Source organism: Medicago truncatula, chromosome 2 (assembly GCF_003473485.1).
Source record: "Medicago truncatula cultivar Jemalong A17 chromosome 2, MtrunA17r5.0-ANR, whole genome shotgun sequence".
Lineage (NCBI taxonomy): Eukaryota > Viridiplantae > Streptophyta > Magnoliopsida > Fabales > Fabaceae > Medicago > Medicago truncatula.
Window position 1 is genome coordinate 21,143,803 of NC_053043.1, and position 14,749 is coordinate 21,158,551.

The window sequence follows — 14,749 nt, forward strand, 5'->3', positions numbered from 1 at the left end:
ATATATCAAGTCTTCAAGAGAAAAATCATTTTTGCAGCAGTGAATTCTGAATTGAGTCTAATTTACTATGATATATTGTCTTATCTCTTGACCCTTGTAACTGATATATGTTTTCTTGTAGTAAAAATTATCCTTGTTTCTGAAGTTAAAAAGTTTTAGGAGCATATAAGTCTATATGAGCAATTTCATGTACTGATAGCAGTTCCTGTTCTGGTTTAGTAGCTGGTGTTTTTATAATTTTCATATAGTTCTGTTTTTCAGTTAATTGTTATGTGTTACGATCCTATTATATAATCTATGTTGTTTTGCATCTCTGTCAATCTAGAGAGTCCACTTTTAATGCTTTTAGATAGAAAGGCAAGTGATCAATGGATTTGAGCAGGGCCGTCCCTGAGTAATTGGAGGCTCGGCTCTCATGTGAAAATAGGCCCCTAATAAAATAAAAAATATAACTTTTTTAAAAGAGCAATTATCTATTGAAATTGAAAATAAGATCCGTAAAGATTAAAAAAAGTGTTTATTGTAACTAATACATAAAAGATCAATATTCTAATCAATAATATAAATACAATTTAAGCGAATATCTTTATCAATCTTCTGGGTTATATTTTTCCTTAGTTTGTACAAAGCCAAAAATAAATGGTTTATAATGTTTGTTCTTTCAAGTAAAACAATTATAATATTTGTTGTTAGAGTGTAACTATCTTATACAACAAGAATAGGCCAAAAATTACAAGTCTTCTAACAAAATAAGAAGAAGAAAAAAATTATATTATGTTTTCATTTGTAAATATATAATCTAATATATTAAGAAGATTTTGGCTAAATTGAAGAGAAGATAGATGAACCTCAAATCCAGATAAAATAATGTATAAATCAAAGCCCTCATATTAATTAAAGAAGCAAAAAGGAAAAGAAAAGAAGAAAAAATGAAAGAAAAAAAAAAAAGGAAAAGAATATCATAAAACAATGAAATGGGGGTTTTGAACCCATAACCTTGGCATTACCAGCTTGCAACAATGCCACTGAGCCGCTTCAGCAAATACAAAAAACAACTCGCGTTATATTTATTTATTACTTATTTACTAGGCTATAAATTTTTTTATGAGGCCCATACCTTGGGGAGGCCCAGCTCCATTGAGCTGTTTGCACCCCCCAAGGGCCGGGCCTGGATTTGAGATTCAAGTTCCTCTTTTGCATCCTCTTTTAATGCTTTTTTTTTTATCAAATTGATGTTGTTTGATGAATTAGCATTATGTGAACCTTATTTGATCTATATGCATGTCTCAGAGAAGTTGAAGACATTATGGAAATAAGGGGACCAAACATACATAGAAGGGATCAGAAATAAACTCTACAACATTATTGAAGAGCTCAAGTTTACTTTATAAACATTCATAGCTTGTTGGATTTGATCAAAGTGAGTGGATTGATATGTTGGTAATGGCATGCAAATTTGTAACAACCATTCAATTTAGCCCCTAAATATTTTGAAATAGCACGATAGGATTCTCATGATAGATTTCAGATCAAGAAACTAGGATTCAATTTGTAATCTAGGCCTAGATTAGCAACGATAGGATTCTCACAATAACAGCAGGATCAATGTGCCTAATAACAGTAGGATTCTGTAAATCAAATCAATAAGAAATATAAGTTGTGATACCTGATGTGATTTTGGAAACAACTGAGATTTTTACGATGTCTAGAATCAAACGGGCGGCAGCGATTCTCACGATAATTGAAAACGGTGGCAATTGAACAATCAAGATGGGAAGAAGAATGAAGAAGAAACTGCAGGTTATGTCTGTTTTAGGTTTTGGAATGGAACCAAATTTATGATTGATAGGTTAAATTTGATGTGAAATTTTAATTGTTACAAGCCCTATAGTGTAAATTAATTAAAATTGTATACCTAAATATAATTAAATAAAAATTAAAAGTTACCTTAGGATTAAAATTGATTTTTTTTTTAAAAAGAAAAAAAATTGAGTCATTTATTTGACATTTAATGTTACATTTGTATATTGCATTTTGATTGGTTGATATCTTGAAAGGGTAAAATACCCTCTAAACAAGAGAGGGTAATGTAGAAAAAACCAAAATAAATACACACGTTATGCTCTTGCATACAAATTCTTTTATAAGAATTTATGAGGAATTGCTTAATGAGTAATATTTCTATAGATTCGCAATCGTATCACAATCTTTAAATATATTTCTTTTAAAAAAAATCTTTGCAACACTTACATATCCTCACCTTCAAAATAGATTTACACTCAAAAAAAATTACTAACCTTGTTGTACAAAAAATTACCTTTACTCTGAATCTTATAAATTAAATTTCATCCAATCCCACCCACTAGGCATTCAATGAATTACCTCGTCAATCAATATTCATTCCTTTTCTGAATTTTTCCTTCTTTTGATTTTTTGCTTTTTAAAAAATTTTCCTCCTTATTCCTTTTTTAAATTTTTTCCCTTTATCGATTCTCACCTCCCCATTTACTTTTTTTTACTATAATTTTTTACTTTTCTTGATTCTAGGGTTTGGTTTTCCTCAAGCTTATAAATAGGTTCAACCCCATCTCATAACATCACCAAGCTCTACTTTTATGTTGATGCAGCACCTTCATATCTTAACCTTCAAAAGAAGTTTACACTATAATTTTTTTTTACTAACCCTGTTATACCAAAAATTACCTTTACTCTTAGTCTTCTAAATTAAATTTCATCCAATCTCACTCACTTAGCACTCAATGAATTACCTTTCAGTCTTTATTTCTATTCAATCCCTATTTCATTTTCCGAAATTTTCCTTCTTTAGATTGTTTCCTCCTTAGCGACAATTCTTCATGAATTACATCGTCAATCGTTATTCCTTTGCTGAATTTTTTCCTTCTTTCGATATTCACCTCCCCTCTCACTTTTTTTTACTCTAATTTTTCCTTTACTGATTCTAGGATTTGAAGCTTATAAATAGGTACAACCCCATCTCATAATTTCATCAAACTCTTCTTTTCTGCTTCCGCAACATCTTCTCATCCACACCTTCAACTCAACCATCACAAATGGTTTGCAATTCAAATGGAGATGATACTCATGGTGGCATGTAAATCAATGTGTTGGTGATAGTGAACACGAGATAGAAGCGTTCATCACTACATTGAAGGTATACTTTGTTCTTTTATACTCTTGATTCTTCTTCAAAATGGTATACATGTGGTTTGGTTTTAGTGTCATCTATTTTGTTGGTCTGCTTTGCTTTGTTTTATATTTTTTTTTGTTCCTTCACCTTGCTTTATGGATTTTGATATGTTTTTTTTTTGTACAAAGGATTTTGATCTGTTAAATAAATATTTTAATTATTTTGTTTTATATAATTTTTTCATATAAGATGTTGCGAGCCAAATTTTGTTGTGGGATGAGTTGATGTACTTTGTACTGGGACTGTCCATGCTCTTGTTAGAGTTGTTCGTGGTGTGGTTGAATCAGTTTTTAGATAAAAGTCATCCGATTCAAAATAAAAATCATGTTTAGTACAGTTTGGATTATTATTTTAAAAAAATCTGATCTGATCTATCTATATGTGGCTTAGTTTACATCGGTTTTTTGGATATACAAAATGCAACATATGATTTTTTTATTAATATTAATTCTACACGGTAAAATAATATATTTGATGCAAAATATAGTATAAAATATATTATAAAAATTATGTTACTAGTAAAAATGATATCGATTATGTTTGAAACATATGAAGAAGTAATAATATAGATATGAAGTAGTAATAATATATATTAAATTAATATAATATGTAAGATTAAAAACCAACATAAAATAATAAATATAGGTATTAAAATTTTCTTTTGCGATTTGGTTCGTTTTGATTTTGAAAAAGTAATCTGAAATTCGATCGGATATGAGGATTTTCTTGCTATGTATTTTTTTTTCCATTTTTTGGATCGACTTAAAGTTTTATTTTGGATTGGTTTGAATTAGAATAGCTCTAGAGTCTTATGGATATTTAAATTCAAATTTATCCAAAATAAAACTGCAAACCGACTCAAAAAAATTGAAAACCACACAAAATTGAATATGATTGCATGTATTTTTATGTAAACTTCTCATATCAGATAGAATTTTGGATTGCTTTTTTAAAATCAAACCGAACCAAACCACATAAGTTAATTCTAATACTTATTTATATTTTATTAGTATAACATATTAATCTATTATTCATTGGTTTTTATTTTTTTCAAATAATACATAATAGTTTAATTTAATCTATATATTTACTACTTCATATATTTGAAACATAATGGATCATTTTTATTTAATAATATAATTTTTATAAATATTTTATGTCATATTTTGTATCAACCCTATTATTTTTCCGTGTATGTGTAATTTTATTATTAAAAACATTTTTTACAAATGTATTATGGATATCCAAAAATTGATCCAAATTAAACTGCATTTAATTGAATATGATAATTTTAGTTTTCTTTTTTATAAAAGAGACATCCAAATGTAACTTCATACGATAATTATTTTAGATCTGATAAGTTTTTGTCTTAAAACTGATTCATACCGCACAACAAACACTTCTATCTCATATCCCATATAAACTAATTTTTTCTTTACTATGTGAACTAATTTTGTTGGGCTAGTTCATTGAATACAAGTAAGATTCACTTTTATTTCATTTAGAGGTAAATGTATTAATTTTTTTCCTTTGAGTTTCATTTCTTTGAAAAACCATCTCATAAAACAACTATTCTTTCTAGATCTAATGACCATGCTTATACAAAACTAAATATGCTAACAAGTAGTTTGACCATCATCAACTAGAGAGGAAAACAAACTATCAATTGATATGTTCATAATGACTACTTATTCATTTTCATAATGATATTTTAGATAACACTATTTCATTTGTTGCAAGAAATAATTTGGATCAGCTCATGCTCCTCCCAAGTGAATCTATTGTCTCTTGCTTTTTACCAATATGTGGACGTGGAGGTAGGTGTAGATTTGTTGCTTATATAAATTTATTTTTCATATTCAAAATTTTACCTTTATCTCAAGTTTGTTCAATTTCATCTAATATTGTTAATGTGGTCTTATTGATCAGGAATATCATATACTCTAAGGGTGGTTTATGGAGGAAAACAAGGATATATACAACATATATGATAGATAGAGACATTATAGAAGAGAGTTTTAACAAAGGTAATATTTCTTTGTCATTGATATATGGTTTACTATTTAGAGTGTACAATTTTAGTTACTCTATGTTGAAGATTTTGAAATACTAGAACCTATAAAATGTGATGGTATACATATTTGACCAATTTATCAAACATGATTCTCTAAGGGTCTGTTTGTTTCTACTGATGGAGGGAGGAAAGATTGTGAATGGAGAGAAAGAAAGTGGAAAGGAGAGGTTTCCATTGTTTGGAACACCATGGAAAGACATAGGAAAGAAGAATCTTTGATGGGGCCCACACTAAAATTGTTTCCACACCGGTTTGAGCAGAAAGTGGAGAAGAAACTCATTTTTAAAATGAAAAGTCACAAATACCCTTACTTTATTACCTTTATAATATTCATCAGTTTTTTTTTTTTTAATTTCCAACACTTGTTTTTTAGGTGAGTGGCATGGTCTTGTTCCTATGTAGTCACTGTAAGAGAAGAAGTATCAAGATTTAAGAACAAAGCACACAAAATTATAATGTAAAACGTTTATTCTTTGTACGACATGGTAGTATACCTTCACTTTATTACCTTTAACAATTATTTGTTTTTTTTTTAAGAAGCTAAATTAGCCCATCCAAATTGACACTAGAGGGAATCGAACCTGAGACCTTGAGGAGGAGCACACTCCCAAGTTCCAAGCCTATACCACTAGGGCAACCCAAATGGGTTTTTAACAATTATTTGTTACCATTCCTATGTTCTTATTTTTTGCATTATTTTTTATTTGGTACATTTTTTGGGTATAACATTAAATATATATTAATATAAGTTTATACATATTAATTTAACATGTGGGTAGTTATGTAATTTACTAAATCTAACATTTTTTAATTTTTAATTTTTTATCTTTCTTTCCTTCCTCTTTCTCTTATACCAAACAACTAATAAAATCATCTCACTTTCTACTCTCATTCCTTCCTTTCACAATCTTTCCTTTCCCTTTCGTTCCTTCTACTTTCTTTGATCAATCAAACATAGCCTAAAAGAAATACAGCTCCATCAATTGACTAATTTCATTAACATTTTTCCATAATATTATACCCTATTTTTGTTTGTAAAGGATATAATCTATTTGAGAGATTATTTCAAGCCACGAACACATTTATGCAATATAAGTTATGATTTCAAGAGAATAAATTACATTTGATATTATCTAATTTTGTTTGTGGTAATACTATTCATGTTTTCCATAGTTGTCAAAAGTGCATTATAGGTTACAACATTTGTTCAAATTCTATAGGCATTCATCTATTTGCATATTTAACAATTTCATCAAAACCAACTTGATCTTAGCTTAAACTGCAACTAGTGTATGATGCAACATAAAAGGTATTCTCACACTTCATTTAATCTTACAAATTTAGGTGTTCTTTAAAGTATTTCGCCTTTGCATAACCATCCATCATTGTGCTAGAAGTCACAACATTAGACAAACACTACTAGAAGCCATCTCTTCCATAAGCCATCCTCTTCTTGGAAATTGTACACGCACACGGTAATCCATATGTGATGAAAATTAAGCAACCACATTTAGACTTATTTGAACTACACTAAACTACTCGATTAACCTTGTCTGAGAGATAATGCAAAGAGTTCCTTAATACATTTCTAATCAACTTAGACCACAACAACTTTCTTTCATACCTATGTTCAATCATTATCATGCTCGTTTGGAACGGCGCATGTATTTGAGAATTAAGTATGTTGTGAACGGATTTCCAGTTGTACTTAAATCACCTAGATTATTACTTGTTAGATGTTTTTTCAACTAGTTTTTTTTTTTGCAAATTCAACTCTGTTTGTTGTAGTATTCCCCATATGCATGACTTGATTGACAGAATACTTCACAACTTTCGGTGACGGTTGCTAAGGTGAATGTGTTTTCGGCGACGATTGCGAAGGTGAAAGCGTTTTCGGCGACGATCGCAAAGGTGAAAGTGGGAGTGATTATCAGTGGAAGTGATTAAGCGATTTTTTGATGGAAGTGATTATTGTAAAGGTGAATGAGCAAATTGAAGGAGACTTAAGTGATTTTCGATGGAACAATGATTTAAGCGATTATTAGTGGAAGTGATTATCGGGAGCGCTTATCATCACGTGGGTGATGAGGATTAGAAAGAAGAAGACGACGGAAACGTGTGTGTGATGAGGATGAACGATGAAGGAAGTGATTTTTGATGAAAGTGTATTCTGACCATGTGAAAAAAATTATTTATTTTTTTTATTAAAGAAGGAGAATAAGTGACGGATAGGCATAATAAATTGTGGGTAGAGGAAATATCTAATGACAGTTAATAAGGCATCACTAAAATAGGCTGTCACAAGATGTCTAATTTTTTTTTTTGGTGTATAAGAATTCACAATAGCCTCCCAAGCAACCATGACTGTCTTCACCACTTCACTTGACTTGGTCTCTTTCTCATCCTTTCCTTTGGGATCCATAACTTTTCAATTTGTATTGCATTTTCTCTGACATTTCTTTCAATGTGATACTCACACGACAGAGTACTAGCTTCAAAGAAAACAGTATCCACAACATTCATCAAATCATTGTCCTGATCAGTGACCACTACTTTGGGTCAATTATCTTTGGAATGCAACAGATCTCGACACCTCTTAAGAGCCCAAGTATCGTTATCTTCCTTCACGTACATCTAGGGTTGGGAATAGGCCAGGCCGGCCTACAGGGGCCTATGGCCTGGCCTGTTTAAGCCTGACCTGTTTGTTAAAAAGGCTAAGCTTAGGCTTTTTAAAAAGCCTATTTAAGTAAATAGGCCAGGCTTAGGCTATCAAAAAAGCCTATGAAGCCTAATAGGCCGGCTTGTTTATGCATGCATGTTAGGCTTCATAGTGGACTTTTTAAATAGGTTTTAAAGCTTTATAGTGAAATAGGCTTTTAAGGCCTTATAGTAGTGATAGACAAGTCTTACACTGAAATAGGCTTTGAGGCCTATTAAGCCTATTTAAAAGTAGATAAAATGGAATGTTTAGTGACTTTAATAGTAAGTAGGCCTGTAAATAGGCTTTTAGGCCAGGTCAGGCTTTTAAATAGGCCAGGCCAGGCTAAAAAAATAGGCCTATGAAAGGCCATAGGCCAGGCTCAGGCCTGCAAATTTTTTCGTAGGCCAGGCTCAGGCCTATCAAAGCCTGGCCTGGCCTGGCCTATTCCCAACCCTACGTACATCATATAAGAAAATGCAATAGATAATGCAACTCGATAGAAGTGACTATAACAAACTCAAGCAACGGAAGATGGTATTTGTTGGTCTTATAAGTGGATTCTAACACAAGCACCGTAGAGAACATGCTAAACAACTTAATATCATTTGGGTGTGCCCAAAAAACATCTCTGACATCATCGGAATCAGGATACTTCCTACAATTATACACATACCTCTCATCATATCCTCATTATATCAATTTTCCGACCCAATCAACCATTGATAACGTCCATTATCTTCACCGATAAGCTCTTTTTGAAGTTGGTAACAGATCATTAGCTAATCATCAACATATATGTCACGCAGGCCTGCAACTGCATGAAACCCAGAATGACCATCACCAACTACATCCTCCACCCATCTCAATATATTCATGCATGAAAGGTGGGATTTGGTCTTTGTTTGGGATGTTGACTTTAATCGGGATTGGCTTAGGAGGATTATGAGAAATGTTGTTTTTTCATGCCCTTTTTCTACTCGTCCCTGTTGAATTCGTCTGTGAAGTTGTGTCCGTGGATTCTGAGAGTCAACATGTTCCTAGTATGAAGGCGATCATTTGTTGACAAAATAATATGTTTATCTTTTTTTTGGGGCCTCTTTTATGTTGACCTTTTTTGGTGGTGGACGCATATAGGTCTTCTCTGGCAAAATTTCTCCATCAACCTCGTCAGAGAGATAATGCAAAGTGTTCTTTGATATGTTTCTAATCAACTTAGACCACAACAACTTTTCGTTGAACCTATGTTCAAGCATGATCATGCTCGCTTAGAACGACACGTGTATTTGAGTAAGTTGTGACTCTAACATGTTGTGTATTGGACGAAGAAAGGTGTTGTCACCAATGTCAAGCATCTAGGCCAATGTGGTAAGTATTTAAATAGTTATTAATTCTTTAGATTTCTTAAGGTTGCAGATCCTCTAACATAAATGCACTCAGTAGTTCGATACCAATGTCTTATTTATAAAAGAAAATTGTTGTTTGTGATTAATGTCTTGCATAGGTAGTTGTCAGGCTTTTTCAACTAATGTGGTTGTTGAAAGCCTTAACCAAAGAAAGACAAGTAAGCTAGGGCTTTTGTCTGAACAAGAGCTTATAGATTGTGACAATCAAGAAAATCAAGGATGCAATAGTGCGCTAATGGAATATGCTTTTGAGTACTTTAAGCAAAAATGTGGTCTAACAACAGAAAGCTATTACCTTACACAGGAAATTATGTTGGATCTTGTGTTCCATCAAATCTGAATATGCCATGATAAATTTCATTAAAAAAATCGAATAAAATTGACAAATAACTTTAGAAACTTATCATTGCAATAGTCAAATGATGGCTATGAGGTTGTTCTAGCCAGTCACGAAAGGCTGTCATCCCACGTCCACTCTCTTGGCGTCCCTTTCTTTCACCCACTTGTAAAATCTCGTTGAAGTCCCCCATTACCATAAACGGATATGCTGCACGCCTTGACCTTAACTTGTCCTCAATGGCATCATACACTGCTTTTCTAGCCTTCAATCCACGAGGAAGATACACCAACATGATAGACACTTTCACAGGTTGTGGATATTGAACCCCACCTTCAACATAAATCCATCTATTATCTATTTCTTCGTGCAACTTTGTGAAATGATTTTTACTCCAACCTAGTATTAGTCCAGTACTTGTTTGTCCACTTCCATCTCCTACCCCCTACAATGAAGATATGATACATTTTGACGATTTTTAGACAGCCACTTAAAAATTTTTGCTTCTGTATTTGCTCCACGTAGTTTTGAACATTGTTGGATGAAAATGAAATTGTAAGTATTTCATCATTTGATTATTATTTTTTTTATACTAAAATTTTGAAAAAATCTCTAAAAAAAAAAATATTTCAAATAGCTTTTCATAAAAATAATTTTTGAAAGATGTCATTTTGAAAAAATATGTGATTTTTACTATGTAAAATCTCGAACAATGAATATTCAAGTTAGTGAATGTCAAACTCTCTCTTTTAACCCATATCAAATGATTTTGAAATGACTTTTACTATTTTTGAGTAAATTTAAAAAATAATCCATACATTGATAAAAGTTGATCACTCAACATACAATGAATAGTTGAACTCTAAAGAAAAAGTATAGAATTTAAAAAACTAGACAGCTTCATGAATTTTTACCGGGTAACTGATGAGTCATTTAATATATATTTTTATATGTTATTTAGTTTAGTTTTAATTATATTTTATTTTATTTTATATTAGTATTATTTCCTTTTTGAGTTAGTTTACTACAAATTGTATTTTATTATATTTCAGGAACGAATATTGGATGGATTGAATCTTGGAACAAAAGAAAGGGACTTGGAGCTGATTTAGTACGAAAATACGAAGATTCAGAGACAAAAATACGTCTCCCCAAAGTCAGAAGCTTGGCACGGCCCGTGCTAGCATTGGCACGGCCGTGCCACCCTCCAGAGTCACTTTTGCTGCTTTTGCTTAGATTTTAAGCTACTCTATTTTAGCCCGCAGTTTCTTGTGGAACATTCCAGTAATGTAATTGCTTAGATTTTAAGTCGAATGTATGCTATAAATAGAGTAGCTATCCATCACAAATATTCATCTTTTCTTGGAATTCAATAAGTGACAATTGCTTTTCTAATAAAAGTTCTTTTCTTTTCTTTTACTTTCTTGTCATTTACTTTTATGCTTTCTCTCTTCTTCCCCATGTCTACGATGAACATGAGTGAGTAGACTTCTCCTTGTCTTGGGATTGTTGGATAAGTCTAAATGACATAATCCTAATCAAGCCAAGCTCTAAGCCTTAGTCTTATGTAACCCTAATTTCTTATCTAAATTCACCGCTTTAACATGGATCAACCATTATCAAACTGTGGAAACGAAAGTGGAGGGTTTGATAATTGTTTATCCATTATCTCAAATATCAATTCATAAAACGAAAGTGGAGCTTTGATATTCGAACAAGTGAATTTAGACAAGGATTGCAAAGGCAGCGAAATAGTCTTTGCAATCTTTGAGACATATAGTTTCGATCTTCAAGGGAACTAATAATGATCAAGTCAGCGAAATAGGCTTGGTTGTTAGAGGAACCAAAATCTAATAGTAATCAAGTCAGCGAAATAGGCTTAGTTGCTAAAGGAACACAAGAGAAACTGTCTTGAGAAATTAGGTCTAACATAAAGTTATAAGCTTATAGTTTGGTTTGTGAAGGACTTGTTATTTAGATGAACCAATGATCCCAAGGCTCCTTTTATTATTATTATCTTTCAATCGCTTGAAAACCCCCCAACTTACAACTCTTTTCTCCTCTAATCATTATCAAAAGTTAATTGAATTAAACTACTCCCTGTCGGAACGATACTCTTTTCATACTACTTCGGTAAGACCGTGCACTTGCGGTTTTATCTCATCAGTAACATAACATACATTGATAATAATGAGAGAAAACTAATGTATTAGTGCCATAAAACTGATGCTTTTGTGACACTAATGCAATGAGAAAGTCTTCTATAAGAACAAAGACAAATAAAAAATGTTTGGGCACACTCACATCAAAGGAGAAAAATAAATGAGAAAAAATTTAGTCACATCATTCAATTATTTTTTCATTTATTGAGCGGTTACTTTTGAGTGGAATATTTTATTGGTGATAGTAATGCATTATTGCATTAGGAGAAAGTCTTTTATAGGAACAAATACAAATTAAAAATGTTTCGGCACACTCACATCAAAGAAGAAAAATAAATCAGAAAATAATTGAATGATGTGACTAAATTTTTTGTCATTTATTTTTCTCCTTTGATGTGAGTGTGCCCAAACATTTTTAATTTCTAGGAATAATTCAAAAAGAAGTTGCCATGAGTACCCCTAAGTAAGTGTTCTGATGGGTTTCGCACCCAAAGGAGTGTTATGCAATCCAATGGATTCCACCCTTAAAGGAGTGCATGTGTATAAATAAATCGTCAAAACAAGGTTACCACGCCAGAATAACTTGTCAAAACAAGATCAATTCGGTATTGACCGTATTAACACAGTAAATAAATAATATCAAACACCAACATTTGCATAGATAAAAGAATTTAAATATAAAAAACTAGAGAAAAAGTATAAAATTATAATGAGATAAACTATTGAAAACAAATAATGAATAGTCTTCAAAAAAGTATAAAGAAAACGAATAATTCTGAAAACTATTGTAGTAACAACTTTTTCATTATTAATAATTCCGAAAACGAACAACTTCTATACACCAAAATAAAATGATAGGGGGTGCAGTGAGCTGAAGTGGGATGTTGTAGCAAATTCAGAAAGAAGAAGGTTGGGCTGGTTGGGTTTGGAGCAAGGTTGAGCTGAAAATAGAGAATATAAATAGGGTTAGGTTTGTTTTTCTCATTTCAGCACAACCTCTCTCTCTCTATCTCAAGAGCTCCTCCCTCTTTCTTTGTTCGCTCCGGCGCGGTGGCCGGCGAGCCCAAGGGGTTGCGCTGCCGCGCCGGAGAAAAAAAATTGCATTTTTTGAAGAATTAAAAAAACTTTTCTAAATCAATTCCTCCTTCTAATTCTTATTTTCAAGTTAGATTTTTAAAAAAATTATCTATTCGACCTAGATCTAACTTTGAACAAACAAGTAATAAAGATGACTCTTTTCTTCTACCTCTTTTCTCCTATCACAAATTTGCTTTGCTTTATGGCCAAATTTGTGGTGTTTGTGGTACTAGAAGAAAGTTTGCTTTGCTTTGTGATAATTTAGGGTTTATATTGTGTTTGTGGTACTCGAAGAAAGTTGTGTTTGTTTTGCCAAAAGATTTCTCTTCAATCTGTTGTTTATATTTTCTCTTCAATCTGTTGTTTATATTGTAAAATTTCTGGACAAAAGTAGATTGTTGTTTGATGTACTTTCAAATTAGGGTTTTAGAGAAGTTGCCCAAATCTGGAAATCGGACCTTTGGATAAAAAAGAGAATAAAGAAATAATTAAAAAACTAAAATAACTCTTTTTTTTTTTAGGGATGCTAGTTGTACTTTCATGTTACTCGTGTTTCGTTAAGGGTACCCTTATTGTTATTTCGACCCTAATGGTAGTCATGTCAGATTTTACAGAATTAGATACTAGGAAGAGCAATAGTAATACTGTGTCAATATTTATCACCACATGACACTGTATCAATATTTGTTAGTAGTACTGTGTCTGAGATATGTAAGTTTCATTATGCATTAATTAATGTAATTTGTAATATGACAAGAACACAAATTCATATTTCTGGATTTTAAATACAACTAGCTATACATAGTCATATGTTCAGAAAGATAGATTTACTTACCTTTTAGGTCATATGGATATCAGTTTTTGTGATAAGATATTAATTAAGATATATCTCTAAAAATGTATAAATTTTTAAAATCTCTAAAAACTGCATTATGTTAAATGTCTAATATTGATTAACAACATAAAGCAGGGTCAAAATTCAAGTCCAGCCCAAATAAAAAAAATATACATTCTGATATGCTTCCTATATTAAACTATATCTTGGCTATAATTTTGATATGCTTCTTATCATAAACTGTTTCTTGGCTCCACCACAAAAAGTTTCAAGTAGGCTTCAAGGGCAGTAGATCAGCAATTGATTCTGGTCCATACCACCATAATAGATTTTGATCAGGCCTGTGGTCAAAAAGCACAAAGTATTCTTAAGCATAGTAGTTGTACTTTCATGTTACTCGTGCCATCACCCATTTTATTATTAATCCAAGCATGAATGGTAACAATGTCACCTTCTTGTATACCCTCTTCTCCTTCAGTCTCACATGTTACATCAAAGATTAAGGAAGACATCATATCCAAGACAATCTCAACGTCTTGTACTTCTTCCGAAGATAACCCTGCCATTTGAGTAAGTAGCTCAATTCGCTCTTGTGAGTCCATCTCATAAAGTTCTTGAAATGCTCTTACCTTCTACATAAGTAGAAGAAAAATTGTTAGTTCCAACTTCCAACATCCGTGAGCATGGGATCAAATTGGAAATTCAGTATGACATAAAAATCGATTGGAAATCCAACATTAAAATTTCAAACAACCATCAGTCACAACACTATGGGCCAACTTACCATTTCTAGGAATAATTCAAAAAGAAGTTGCCATGAGTACCCCTAAGCAAGTGTTCTGATGGGTTTCGTGTAACACCCCGTTTTACCAACATAAATATTCCATTCAAATAATCAGAGTAATCATCACAAAACGGAATGTCACACTTCTTAAAAATCATAAACGGAAAT